Raw genomic sequence first — 14,419 nt, 5'->3', positions numbered from 1 at the left:
AAAACATGCCGCAGTCGGGCGTCTGAGCGACGCCACATAAAGGGCTTATATATAAACATAATCATAGTGAATATCCAGGAGGTAGTACCGTCCCAGGGATATTCATTATCTCAAACCATTGCAAACAGTTAGTCCACAATGATAATAATCATAACCATCATATATCACGAGTCATAATCAAAATTCTAGTTTAGTAGTTTCTCCTCCAAAGACCGACACTAAGACCGACACTTGACCCATCCCAGACTGTAGTCCTTAACCATGGACACGGCTATTCGAATAGGTTTAATATCTCTGCAGAGGGTGTACTCTTTACCCACGAGTAACGGATTTCTTTAGTTCATCGGAACTAATTCCGTCTACGGTCTTTTAGTCGAAAACACGCCTGACTTGCACACACCAGCTTTTACTCGTGTCTGGAATCACCCATGACACCTGTTAAGCAAACTCTAAGTGGGGAGGCTACAACCTCGAGTAGCATGGGATCAAATTTCTATCGCGCGCTCTAAGGGGTGGCCTCCCCTCTCGGTCCCAACCGGAAACACCCATGCCCCCGGACCAGGTGGCATGCCTACCGGTTGCAATTGGTATCTTCCACCATGGCCTCTCTGTACGGTTTGTGCTAGGACAGGGGTTGACAACTTACTGAACCGTACCCTACCTATGGCAGGGACAAGTGGCAGCACGAAACAAGTATGGGGGTTACTAGAACAAGACTCGATCTATGGCCGACTCAGGAGGCTTAAGTATTTCCTGCATGATTAGCTCAAGAATAATATTCCACATCCATCACACCCGACCACCACTCATCATACCTCCCCTCTGCCCCACCGGTCATAACCGTCTCGACGAGGGACAGGCTCATGTCTACCCAAGACAGAGACTTTCTCGGACCCTTCCCGGTAGGCATGAGAGGCATATGAGGGTGAGTGCTATCACAAGCATATCCATCTCCAATAGCAAAATTTTCATTTTTCACTCAATGCGTATGATCATGTCATTATAAAAATATTTAATGCTTTATGTCGAGGTGGAATTATAACCATATCAAATGATCCACAAAATATTATGCCAGGGTTCAGAATGCTTGCCTTCAAGGTGTGGAGAGGTGAGGTGCTCTCCAAAACTTTTTGAAACTTTTCTTCTCTCTCCAAAAATCCTATTTTCAATAATTTGCAAATAACACATATTTCAAAAACAGTACAAAAAGTTGTCCAAATTATTTTTGAAATAAATCTTAAAATAAACTAGGTGAAATTTGAGAGTGGTAGGAAAAAGAATCAATTCATTTGGAGTTTTATCTAAAAAGTTATAGCTAGTCAAAGTTCTGGTCAAAATCTGTTTAACAAAACAGAAGAGAAAACGTTTTCAGAGCGGAATACGCTGTCGAAGCGGGGAAAACATACTTGGGGGTTTTACGTCTTTACTCAAAACACGTGGAGGCGGGGCTGGGTCACTGACAGTGGGTCCAGGGGGCCCACTGGTCAGGTTTGACCAGTCGCCGCGCCCTTTCTCCCTCCTTTTTCCGAGCGGCGCGAGGCTCCGGCGAGGCTCGCCAGCGAACGGTGGCACCGTTCGAGAAGCCGAAGCCATCCGCGGGCTCAGGGAGTCGAGGCGGTCCCGTCGATGGTCGCTACGGTCCCTGGGGTGGACGGAGTCGCCGGCGGCGAGCTCCGCAGCGGGCGGTGGTCGTCGGGCAGAGTGGATTCTTGCCTCCGGTGGTTCCTGATCGGAATTGGGCAGGGGGATGGACTCACGAGAGGAAGGGAAGTCTTCTGGTGGAGAGAGTGGAGAGGGGGAGGCCCTGGTGGCGCCGGAACGGTCGAGGCAGTGGCGGCGGCTGTGGTTGCCGGAGAAGAAGAGGACGACCATCTCTGGTCCTTCTACTGCTACGGGAGGATCATTGAGCGGGTGAGGGAGGTTGCTTGAGGGTTTGGCGAGATCGGGGGGGGGGGGGTTCTTATATATGCGGTCGGGGTGGTTCCGACGATGGCCGAGGATAAGAACGTCGGCGACCGCCGTTCTGTAGCGGGCAGGCGATGTGGCGATGACGAGGGATTGCGGACAAGGTTGCGGATGAGCTCGAGCTGCTCCAGGGGGCAGATAGCAAGCGTTAGTGGTCCGGGCGGCGCCGTCCAAGGCAGAGCTCACTTTGGCCGCCCGCTAGCCGCCGTTGCCGAGCTGACGGCGGTGCTGTTGGGCGCCAGGGGCGACTCTGCGGCGTGGGAGGGGCCGGGTGCGTCGACTGGGAGAGGGGAAGGGCCGGAACAGCGCGGGGGTGGCGGCACAGGACGCGGCGGCTCGGTGCACGCGCGTGCAAAACATGCGCTCTAGGCGCGCCCAGAGCACGCACGCTGCGTGTTCGGCAGAATGCCACGGCATGCCAGAGGGCTCCAAATCACCTAAGGTTTAACAGGTCTAGGTTAGGGCCATCTAGGACTTTAGTGGACAAGCTGGTTAGGTCAGGGGGTTAAGATCACAAAGCAAACCTATAATCATGCCAAATCTGGTCATACACTCAAGGTGTTCGACAGAATGCTAAGTGCATCTAGGCAACTCTTGGGGTGGCCCAAATTTCCAAATCATAGTCTGTTTAGATGAAAGAGAGGGTGGTGAGGTTAGTTTGACAAAATCAGAAACTTGTTAGTCCAAGCTTTGCCAAACTTCAGTTTTGGACAGAAAGAAAAGGGCCTGGTTGCATGCACTAAAAATCCTCCAATGGGTCCACCCTTCTGGACTTAAGGGTTTTGTAGCAAGGGATATAAGTAGGAAAAAGAATCATAGCTAAGAGGGCAAGTTAAATGATGGTTGTAGTACAAACCAACAAGTTGGACCAGAATGAAAGTCTGGTTGATTCACTCAAATTTCTCAAAGAACATAAAAGGGTTTTTGCATAAAGTTGAATTATATACTCCTATGAACATCCCATAATTTTGGTGGAGGCTAGAAAGAAATATTTAAATGGGTTGTAGTGAAAAATTGCCAACTGGACCAGATTTGAAAATTTGATGTAGAGCTCAAAATATTAAGTGAATGAAATATATTTTTGCATGAAAGTGATTTAAAAACATCACATGACATCTCCAAATTTTGGTTGGGATTTTAAATGAATTAAACAAATGGCGGTAGTTAAAATTAGGACCATAAAAGCATGGGAAACCAATTTTCAAGAAATAAACATTAGGAAAATTAATTATGAAATTAATTCCATTGATAAAAGAAAAGTTTTCTTGAGAGGTTAAACAAGTCCAAAAATATATTTGAAAAGTTTTCACTTGGGGTAAAAACTCCATAACAAAGAAAGTAATGATTTTGAAATCAAAAGAAAATCCAGAAAAATGAAAAATTTAATTACCTGGCAGAATTTTAATTAATAAAACAAGGTCAAAATTTTGGGGTGTCACAACACTACCCCCCTTAAGAAAAATCTCGTCCTCGAGATTTGTTAAGAGTTGTTTTTTTAAACAAGGTACTCCTGTTAATTGAAACCGAGAGTTTACTCATAGCACAAACCTAGGGTACAATCATAGGCTGCAACACACAAATAAACATAGCCATGACGTTTACAATGGAAAAGGAAAAAGGGCAGGATCCCTAGAGAACGTCTCTAGTACCGGGGTGCACTCTTCTTCTATCGGGGAAAGCGGATTGATCAGTCGATGAATGCGTCTCTCTTGGTCGGGCCTCAGTGGTCTGCCGATGGCGACCTGAGGATTTAAATCAGTGAGGCTCTGGAGATAACCCATTACTCGCTGGTTCAAACGCTCTTGCGCGATGATATACTGGACAAGGTTGGCCAGTACTAGGTCTCTCTCAATTCGTCCACCGGGAAAAGATGTCACTTCCCCAGGTGCTGCACGGCTCGGAAAGTAGTAATACCCTCGTTCGCTGGCATAGGGTAGCGCGAATCGAAGGCGAACAATTGCTTCGTGTGCAGCTGCCTCTATGGCCATCTGCGGAGTTGGCATAGATTTCCCCAGGAAGGAGACTTCCCTTGGGTCTTGATTTGAATCTACGGGAGGGATGTGCACTACTGCCCAATATTTCGAGGTGGATTAGGTGATCCTCGACTTGAGCAGCTCGTACTAGGGTGGCTGGGTAGAGCCCATGGTACTGCAGGTAAAGTCCCACAATATTTTAATAAAGCTACCCGGGGTTGCATCTGGGGTTCTCAGATAAATGCTAGGGCTCGGCATGGCAAGAAATGGTAGTGAGGGTTGCGCACAAGATGAGGGGTACTTGGTAAGGTCACAAGGTGGCCATTTATATAGCCTCCCGGCTGGGTTATTACCGCGGTGAGGGGCGCTAGTTTGCTGGTTCGGCCCTCATGGGGTCGGGGTCAAAGTCACAGATACACACATCTCATAAAAGTGACGCGTTACTATGGGTGCCGTCCGGGTTGGTCTTTGGTAGCTACGCCCGGAATTAAAAATGCGGCAGTACATCTACACAGCTACTTTTTAAATTGGGGCACACATGTAGACAACGTTGTGGTGATACAAGATGACACAATTACAGGGTGTGGAAAAGCCGAGACTCGGTACTACTTGAGTGACTTAGTCTACCTCCTTTATGTCTAAGCGGGCGTGCCTTGTGGACGCCGAGGCTTCTCCATTGGCTTCACCGTCGGGGTTAGCCGGAGGGGGTTGAGGAACTGCAGGGTCGGGGTAGCGATGATGACCATCGCGGGGATTATTGGCCACAATCCCGTTGGAGTGGGTTCCCAAAACGCGACGAAGCACTTCTGGGGTCATCAAAGCACCTTGGTTGATGGCTGGGGCTGACCTCAGGGTCTCGATCGGTTGTCCGAACAGCACGACTGGGCTGTCGGCGTCGCGCTCAACTTCTCTTCTAGCTGGTGCTCGGCGAATTAGTTCTCCTCGAGCTGCGATCAGATCAAGGGTGATTTGATCGAACAGACCCTCTAGCACACTTACATAGCGCACCAGATGCAATAATGCAGGGTCCATCTCGTGGTCTCCGTTGGCGACTTGGGGTGGTCTACCATACCCATTACGGCTGGGGTAGTAGTAGAAGGAGCGACAGTTAACTCTGGGCGACAAGTGCCGGATTTGAACTATAGCTTCTCGGGCAGCTAGTTGGATGGCTTGTGGCTCAAAGGAAGTTGTCCTTCCGGTGAACCTGTAGGGGCGTTCTGGTAATAGACCCCTACCATAGACGTGCACAGTCGCCCAGAACTGACGGCTTTCACCGCTCATGGGCCCTTGGTACACAACATATTCTGGGGGCTCTTCTAAAGCAAAGGCACGGCGGGTGAGGTTTGCTAGCACGGTCACAAGACCTCCAAGGTTGGTTGCTGTGGTCTCATTGTGAACAATGGGGCCAGGCAATATAGCTCGGTTTGGGGTAGAGGTTGTGCTATGCTGGACTGAGGCGAGCGTGCCCTTTTATAGTAAAAGGGGACGGAGTCTTCCTTCGCACGCTTGCGAAAAGACTATTCAGGGGCCGGTCACTAGCACGTGATCGACAGGCTAGGCTGATAGGTTGGGCACCGACTGCCAAAAGGTGTCGGGTCACTGTGTGGCTATCTTACACGAGAATCCTGGCCGGGGTTTGGTTAAGGTTTGGTGGGTTGGTTTACCTAGGTTTTCGACCTGGCTAAGATAGGACTAGCCAATGGTCAGCCTGGCTCTGATACCAAGTTTGTCAGGACCGGATTTTCGGGATATGATTTCCCAGAAAATGGCCCTTGTGCTCATCAGCCCCAGGATTACTGTTAGCTGATGAGGCACCAACTAGATACAGAAATTCCAAGCAAAGTACATAATATGTAGTACAAGACCGTTCTGGCCTATGAGTACAACAATTGGTTTTCTATTGGCTGAAGGCGGAAGCGGTTTGCGGGTCACCAGCGTCTATGGGACTCCATTTCCCACAGGAACAGCTGACCAGGATAACTCCTATCTTCGCCAGGCTGCTATCTCCATTGCGTAGGTTCCGGGGCTGTCATCACGATGCTCTTCTCCACGCAAGAAATCTGGCCAAGATAATAGCCAGGGACAAGCCAGTGAGTACTTTCAATGTACTCGCAAACATTAAGAACACAGGTATAATATAGCCACTGATAATCATGCCTTAAAATATTCTATGATCACTTCGTCAGTTATGAAATAAGTTTCATGATGCACGCAAGTAGATCATTTAAATAAATCATGAGTAAACAATCAGGGTGTAAAAAAAATATAAAGCACTGATCGGGTGTCTGAAGCGACGCCTCGAAAGGATAAAAATATGAAGCATGCCTCAGTCGGGCGTCTGAGCGACACCATAGAAAGGGCTTATATATAAAAAGGAATAACAAGCATGCCACAGTCGGGCGTCTGTGCGACACCACATAAAGGGCTTATAAGTGAATGAAATAACAAACATGCCACAGTCGGGCGTCTGGGTGACGCCACATAAAGGGCTTATAAGTAAATGAAATAACAAACATGCCACAGTCGGGCGTCTGGGCGACGCCACATAAACGGCTTATAAGTAAATGAAATAACAAAACATGCTGCAGTCGGGCGTCTGAGCGACGCCACATAAAGGGCTTATATATAAACATAATCATAGTTAATATCCAGGAGGTATTACCGTCCCAGGGATATTCATTATCTCAAAACAATGCAAACGGTTAGTCCACAATGATAATAATCATAACCATCATATATCATGAGTCATAATCAAAATTCTGGTTTAGTAGTTTCTCCTCCGAAGACCGACACTAAGACCGACACTTGACCCATCCCAGACTGTAGTCCTTAACCATGGACACGGCTATTTGAATAGGTTTAATATCTCTGCAGAGGGTGTACTCTTTACCCACGAGTAACGGATTTCTTTAGTTCATCGGAACTAATTCCGTCTACGGTCTTTTAGTCGAAAACACGCCTGACTTGCACACACCAGCGTTTACTCGTGTCTGGAATCACCCATGACACCTATTAAGCAAAACTCTAAGTGGGGAGGCTACAACCTCGCGTAGCATGGGATCAAATTTCTATCGCGCGCTCTAAGGGGTGGCCTCCCCTCTCGGTCCCAACCGGAAACACCCATGCCCCCGGACCAGGTGGCATGCCTACCGGTTGCAACCGGTATCTTCCACCATGGCCTCTCTGTACGGTTTGTGCTAGGACAGGGGTTGACAACTTACTGAACCGTACCCTACCTATGGCAGGGACAAGTGGCAGCACGAAACAAGAATGGGGGTTACTGCAACAAGACTCGATCTATGGCCGACTCAGGAGGCTTAAGTATTTCATGCATGATTAGCTCAAGAATAATATTCCACATCCATCACACCCAACCACCACTCATCATACCTCCCCTCTGCCCCACCGGTCATAACCGTCTCGACGAGGGACAGGCTCATGTCTACCCAAGATAGAGATTTTCCCGGACCCTTCCCAGTAGGCATGAGAGGCATATGAGGGTGATTGCTAACACAAGCATATCCATCTCCAACAGCAAAATTTTCATTTTTCACTCAATGCGTATGATCATATCGTTATAAAAATATTTAATGCTTTATGTCGAGGTGGAATTATAACCGTATCAAATGATCCACAAAATATTATGCCAGGGTTCAGAATGCTTGCCTTCAAGGTGTGGAGAGGTGAGGTGCTCTCCAAAACTTTTTGAAAGTTTTCTTCTCTCTCCAAAAATCCTATTTTCAAAAATATGCAAATAACACATATTTCAAAAACAGTACAAAAAGTTGTCCAAATTATTTTTGAAATAAATCTTAAAATAAACTAGGTGAAATTTGAGAGTGGTAGGAAAAAGAATCAATTCATTTGGAGTTTTATCTAAAAAGTTATAGCTAGTCAAATTTCTGGTCAAAATCTGTTTAAAAACAACAGAAAAGAAAACGTTTTCAGAGAGGAATACGCTTTCGAAGCGGGGAAAACGTACTTGGGGGTTTTACATCTTTACTCAAAACAGGGGAGGCGGGGTTGGGTCACTGACAGTGGGTCCAAGGGGCCCACTAGTCAGGTTTGACCAGTCAGCGCGCCCTTTCTCCCTCCTCTGTCCGAGCGGGGCGAGGCTCCGGCGATGCTCGCCAGCGAACGGCGGCACCGTTCGAGAAGCCGAAGCCATCCGCGGGCTCAGGGGGTCGAGGCGGTCTCGTCGATGGTCGCTACGGTCCCTGGGGTGGACGGAGTCGCAGGCGGCGAGCTCCGCCACGGGCGGTGGTCGTCGGGCAGAGTGGATTCTTGCCTCCGGTGGTTCCTGATCAGAATTGGGCAGGGGGATGGACTCACGAGAGGAAGGGATGTCTTCTGGTGGAGAGAGTGGAGAGGGGGAGGCCCTGGTGGCGCCGGAATGGTCGAGGTAGTGGCGGCGGCTGTGGTTGCCGGAGAAGAAGAGGACGACCATCTCCGGTCCTTCTACTGCTACGGGAGGATCATTGAGAGGGTGAGGGAGGTTTCTTGAGGGTTTGGCGAGCTCGGGGGGGTCCTTATATAGGCAGTCGGGGCGGTTCTGACGATGGCCGAGGATAAGAACACCGGCGACCGCCGTTCTGTAGCGGGCAGGCGACGTCGCGACGATGAGGGATTGCGGACAAGGTTGCGGATGAGCTCGAGCTGCTCCAGGGGGCAGCTAGCGAGCGTTAGTGGTCCGGGCGGCGCCGTCCAAGGCAGAGCTCACTGTGGCCACCCGCTAGCCGCCGTTGCCGACCTGACGGCGGTGCTGTTGGACGCCAGAGGCGACTCTGCGGCGCGGGAGGGGCCGGGTGCGCCGACTGGGAGAGGGGAAGGGCCGGAACGGCGCGGGGGTGGCGGCACGGGACGCGGCGGCTCGGTGCACGCGCGTGCAAAATGTGCGCTCTGGGCGCGCCCAGAGCACGCACGCCGCGTGTTCGGCAGAATGCCACGGCATGCCAGAGGGCTCCAAATCACCTAAGGTTTAACAGGTCTAGGCTAGGGCCATCTAGGAGTTTAGTGGACAAGCTGGTTAGGTCAGGGGGTTAAGATCACAAAGCAAACCTATAATCATGCCAAATCTGCTCATACACTCAAGGTGTTCGACAGAATGCTAAGTGCATCTAGGCAACTCTTGGGGTGGCCCAAATTTCCAGATCATAGTCTGTTTAGATGAAAGAGAGGGTGGTGAGGTTAGTTTGACAAAATCAGAAACTTGTTAGTGCAAGCTTTGCCAAACTTCAGTTTTGGACAGAAAGAAAAGGGCCTGGTTGCATGCACTAAAAATCCTCCAATGGGTCCACCCTTCTGGACTTAAGGGTTTTGTAGCAAGGGCTATAAGTAGGAAAAAGAATCATAGCTAAGAGGGCAAGTTAAATGATGGTTGTAGTACAAACCAACAAGTTGGACCAAAATGAAAGTGAGGTTGATTCACTCAAATTTCTCAAACAACATAAAAGGGTTTTTGCATAAAGTTGAATTATATACTCCTATGAACATCCCATAATTTTGGTGGAGGCTAGAAAGAAATATTTAAATGGGTTGTGGTGCAAAATTGCCCACTGGACCAGATTTGAAAATTTGATGTAGAGCTCAAAATAATAAGTGAATGAAATATATTTTTGCATGAAAGTGATTTAAAAACATCACATGACATCTCCAAATTTTGGTTGGGATTTTAAATGAATTAAACAAATGGTTGTAGTTAAAATTAGGACCATAAAACCATGGGAAACCAATTTTCAAGAAGTAAACATTAGGAAAATTAATTATGCAATTAATTCCATTGATAAAAGAAAAGTTTTCTTGAGAGTTTAAACAAGTCCAATAATATATTTGAAAAGTTTTCACTTGGGGAAAAAACTCCATAACAAAGAAAGTAATGATTTTGAAATCAAAAGAAAATCCAGAAAAATGAAAATTTTAATTTCCTGGCAGAATTTTAATTAATAAAACAAGGTCAAACTTTTGGGGTGTCACAACACTACCCCCCTTAAGAAAAATCTCGTCCTCGAGATTTGTTAAGAGTTGTTTTTGAAACAAGGTACTCCTGTTAATTGAAACCGAGAGTTTACTCATATCACAAACCTAGGGTACAATCATAGGCTGCAACACACAAATAAACATAGCCATGACGTTTACAATGGAAAAGGAAAAAGGGCAGGATCCCTAGAGAACGTCTCTGGTACTGGGGTGCACTCTTCTTCTATCGGGGAAAGCGGATTGATCAGTCGATGAATGCTTCTCTCTTGGTCGGGCCTCAGTGGTCTGCCGATGGCGACCTGAGGATTTAAATCAGCGAGGCTCTGGAGATAACCCATTACTCGCTGGTTCAAACGCTCTTGCGCGATGATATACTGGACAAGGTTGGCCAGTACTGGGTCTCTCTCAATTCGTCCACCGGGAAAAGATGTCACTTCCCCAGGTGCTGCACGGCTCGGAAAGTAGTAATACCCTCGTTCGCTGGCACAGGGTAGCGCGAATCGAAGGCGAACAATTGCTTCGTGTGCAGCTGCCTCTATGGCCATCTGCGGAGTTGGCATAGATTTCCCCAGGAAGGAGACTTCCTTTGGGTCTTGATTTGAATCTACGGGAGGGATGTGCACTACTGCCCAATATTTCGAGGTGGATGAGGTGATCCTCGACTTGAGCAGCTCGTACTGGGGTGGCTGGGTAGAGCCCATGGTACTGCAGGTAAAGTCCCACAATATTTTAATAAAGCTACCCGGGGTTGCATTTGGGGTTCTCAGATAAATGCTAGGGCTCGGCATGGCAAGAAATGGTAGTGAGGGTTGCGCACAAGATGAGGGGTACTTGGTAAGGTCACGAGGTGGCCATTTATATAGCCTCCCGGCTGGGTTATTACCGCGGTGAGGGGCAATAGTTTGCTGGTTCGGCCCTCATGGGGTCGGGGTCAAAGTCACAGATACACACATCTCATAAAAGTGACGCGTTCCTGTGGGTGCCGTCCGGGTTGGTCTTTGGTAGCTACGCCCGGAATTAAAAATGCGGCAGTACATCAACACAGCTACTTTTTAAATTGGGGCGCACATGTAGACAACGTCGTGGTGATACAAGATCACACAATTACAGGGTGTGGAAAAGCCGAGACTCGGTACTACTCGAGTGACTTAGTCTACCTCGTTTATGTCTAAGCGGGCGTGCCTTGTGGACGCCAAGGCTTCTCCATTGGCTTCACCGTCGGGGTTAGCCAGAGGGGGTTGAGGAACTGCAGGGTCGGGGTAGCGATGATGACCATCGCGGGGATTGTTGGCCACAATCCCGTTGGAGTGGGTTCCCAAAATGCGACGAAGCACTTCTGGGGTCATCAAAGCACCTTGGTTGATGGCTGGGGCTGACCTCAGGGTCTCGACCGGTTGTCCGAACAGCACGAATGGGCTGTCGGCGTCAGGCTCAACTTCTCTTCTAGCTGGTGCTCGGCGAATCAGTTCTCCACGAGCTGCGATCAGATCAAGGGTGATTTGATCGAACAGACCCTCTAGCGCACTTACATAGCGCACCAGATGCAATAATGCAGGGTCCGTCTCGTGGTCTCCGTTGGCGACTTGGGGTGGTCTACCATACCCGTTACGGCTGGGGTAGTAGTAGAAGGAGCGACAGTTAACTCTGGGCGACAAGTGCCGGAGTTGAACTATAGCTTCTTGGGCAGCTAGTTGGATGGCTTGTGGCTCAAAGGAAGCTGTCCTTCCGGTGAACCTGTAGGGGCGTTCTGGTGATAGACCCCTACCATAGAGGTGCATGGTCGCCCAGAACTGACGGCTTTCACCGCTCATGGGCCCTTGGTACACAACATATTCTGGGGGCTCTTCTAAAGCAAAGGCACGGCGGGTGAGGTTTGCTAGCACGGTCACAAAACCTCCAAGGTTGGTTGCTATGGTGTCATTGTGAACAATGGGGCCAGGCATTATAGCTCGGTTTGGGGTAGAGGTTGTACTGTGCTGGGCTGAGGCGAGCGTGCCCTTTTATAGTAAAAGGGGACGGAGTCTTCCTTCGCACGCTTGCGAAAAAGACTATTCAGGGGCCGGTCACTGGCGCGTGATCGATAGGCTAGGCTGATAGGTTGGGCACCGATTGCCAAAAGGTGTCGGGTCACTGTGTGGCTATCTTACACGAGAATCTTGGCCGGGGTTTGGTTAAGGTTTGGTGGGTTGGTTTACCTAGGTTTTCGACCTGGCTAAGATAGGATTAGCCAATGGTCAGCCTGGCTCTGATACCAAGTTTGTCAGGACCGGATTTTTGGGATATGATTTCCCAGAAAATGGCCCTTGTGCTCATCAGCCCCAGGATTACTGTTAGCTGATGAGGCACCAACTAGATACAGAAATTCCAAGCAAAGTACATAATATGTAGTACAAGACCGTTCTGGCCTATGAGTACAACAATTGGTTTTCTATTGGCTGAAGGCGGAAGCGGTTTGCGGGTCACCAGCGTCTATGGGACTCCATTTCCCACAAGAACAGCTGACCAGGATAACTCCTATCTTCGCGAGGCTGCTATCTCCATTGCGTAGGTTCCGGGGCTGTCATCACAACGCTCTTCTCCACGCAAGAAATCTAGCCAAGATAATAGCCAGGGACAAGCCACTGAGTACTTTCAATGTACTCGCAAACATTAAGAACACAGGTATAATATAGCCACTGATAATCATGCCTTAAAATATTCTATGATCACTTCGTCAGTTATGAAATAAGTTTCATGATGCATGCAAGTAGATCATTTAAATAAATCATGAGTAAACAATCAGGGTGTAAAAAAAATATAAAGCACTGATCGGGTGTCTGAAGCAACGCCTCGAAAGGATAAAAATATGAAGCATGCCTCAGTCGGGCGTCTGAGCGACACCACAGAAAGGGCTTATATATAAAAAGGAATAACAAGCATGCCACAGTCGGGCGTCTGTGCGACACCACATAAAGGGCTCATAAGTGAATGAAATAACAAACATGCCACAGTCGGGCGTTTGGGTGACGCCACATAAAGGGCTTATAAGTAAATGAAATAACAAACATGCCACAGTCGGGCGTCTGGGCGATGCCACATAAAGGGCTTATAAGTAAATGAAATAACAAAACATGCCGCAGTCGGGCGTCTGAGCAACGCCACATAAAGGGCTTATATATAAACATAATCATAGTGAATATCCAGGAGGTATTACCGTCCCAGGGATATTCATTATCTCAAAACAATGCAAACGGTTAGTCCATAATGATATTAATCATAACCATCATATATCACGAGTCATAATCAAAATTCTGGTTTAGTAGTTTCTCCTCCGAAGACCGACACTAAGACCGACACTTGACCCATCCCAGACTATAGTCCTTAACCATGGACACGACTATTCGAATAGGTTTAATATCTCTGCAGAGGGTGTACTCTTTACCCACGAGTAACGGATTTCTTTAGTTCATCGGAACTAATTCCGTCTACGGTCTTTTAGTCGAAAACACGCCTGACTTGCACACACCAGCTTTTACTCGTGTCTGGAATCACCCATGACACCTGTTAAGCAAAACTCTAAGTGGGGAGGCTACAACCTCGCGTAGCATGGGATCAAATTTCTATCGCGCGCTCTAAGGGGTGGCCTCCCCTCTCGGTCCCAATCGGAAACACCCATGCCCCCGGACCAGGTGGCATGCCTACCGGTTGCAACCGGTATCTTCCACCATGGCCTCTCTGTACGGTTTGTGCTAGGACAGGGGTTGACAACTTACTGAACCGTACCCTACCTATGGCAGGGACAAGTGGCAGCACGAAACAAGTATGGGGGTTACTGGAACAAGACTCGATCTATGGCCGACTTAGGAGGCTTAAGTATTTCCTACATGATTAGCTCAAGAATAATATTCCACATCCATCACACACGACCACCACTCATCATACCTCCCCTCTGCCCCACCGGTCATAACCGTCTCGACGAGGGACAGGCTCGTGTCTACCCAAGACAGAGACTTTCCCGGACCCTTCCCGGTAGGCATGAGAGGCATATGAGGGTGATTGCTATCACAAGCATATCCATCTCCAACAGCAAAATTTTCATTTTTCACTCAATGCGTATGATCATGTCATTATAAAAATATTTAATGCTTTATGTCGAGGTGGAATTATAACCGTATCAAATGATCCACAAAATATTATGCCAGGGTTCAGAATGCTTGCCTTCAAGGTGTGGAGAGGTGAGGTGCTCTCCAAAACTTTCTCCAAAAATTTTCTTCTCTCTCCAAAAATCCTATTTTCAATAATTGCAAATTACACATATTTCAAAACCAGTACAAAAAGTTGTCCAAATTATTTTTGAAATAAATCTTAAAATAAACTAGGCGAAATTTGAGAGTGGTAGGAAAAAGAATCAATTCATTTGGAGTTTTATCTAAAAAGTTATAGCTAGTCAAAGTTCTGGTCAAAATCTGTTTAAAAAAACAGAAAAGAAAACGTTTTCAGAGAGGAATACGCTTTCGAAGCGGGAA

The sequence above is a fragment of the Triticum urartu genome, chromosome 2A, assembly GCF_056163025.1.
Source record: "Triticum urartu cultivar PI428250 chromosome 2A, HENAU_Tu73, whole genome shotgun sequence".
Classification (NCBI taxonomy): domain Eukaryota; kingdom Viridiplantae; phylum Streptophyta; class Magnoliopsida; order Poales; family Poaceae; genus Triticum; species Triticum urartu.
The sequence above is the reverse complement of the archived record's forward strand: the minus strand, read 5'-3'. Positions refer to the sequence as shown.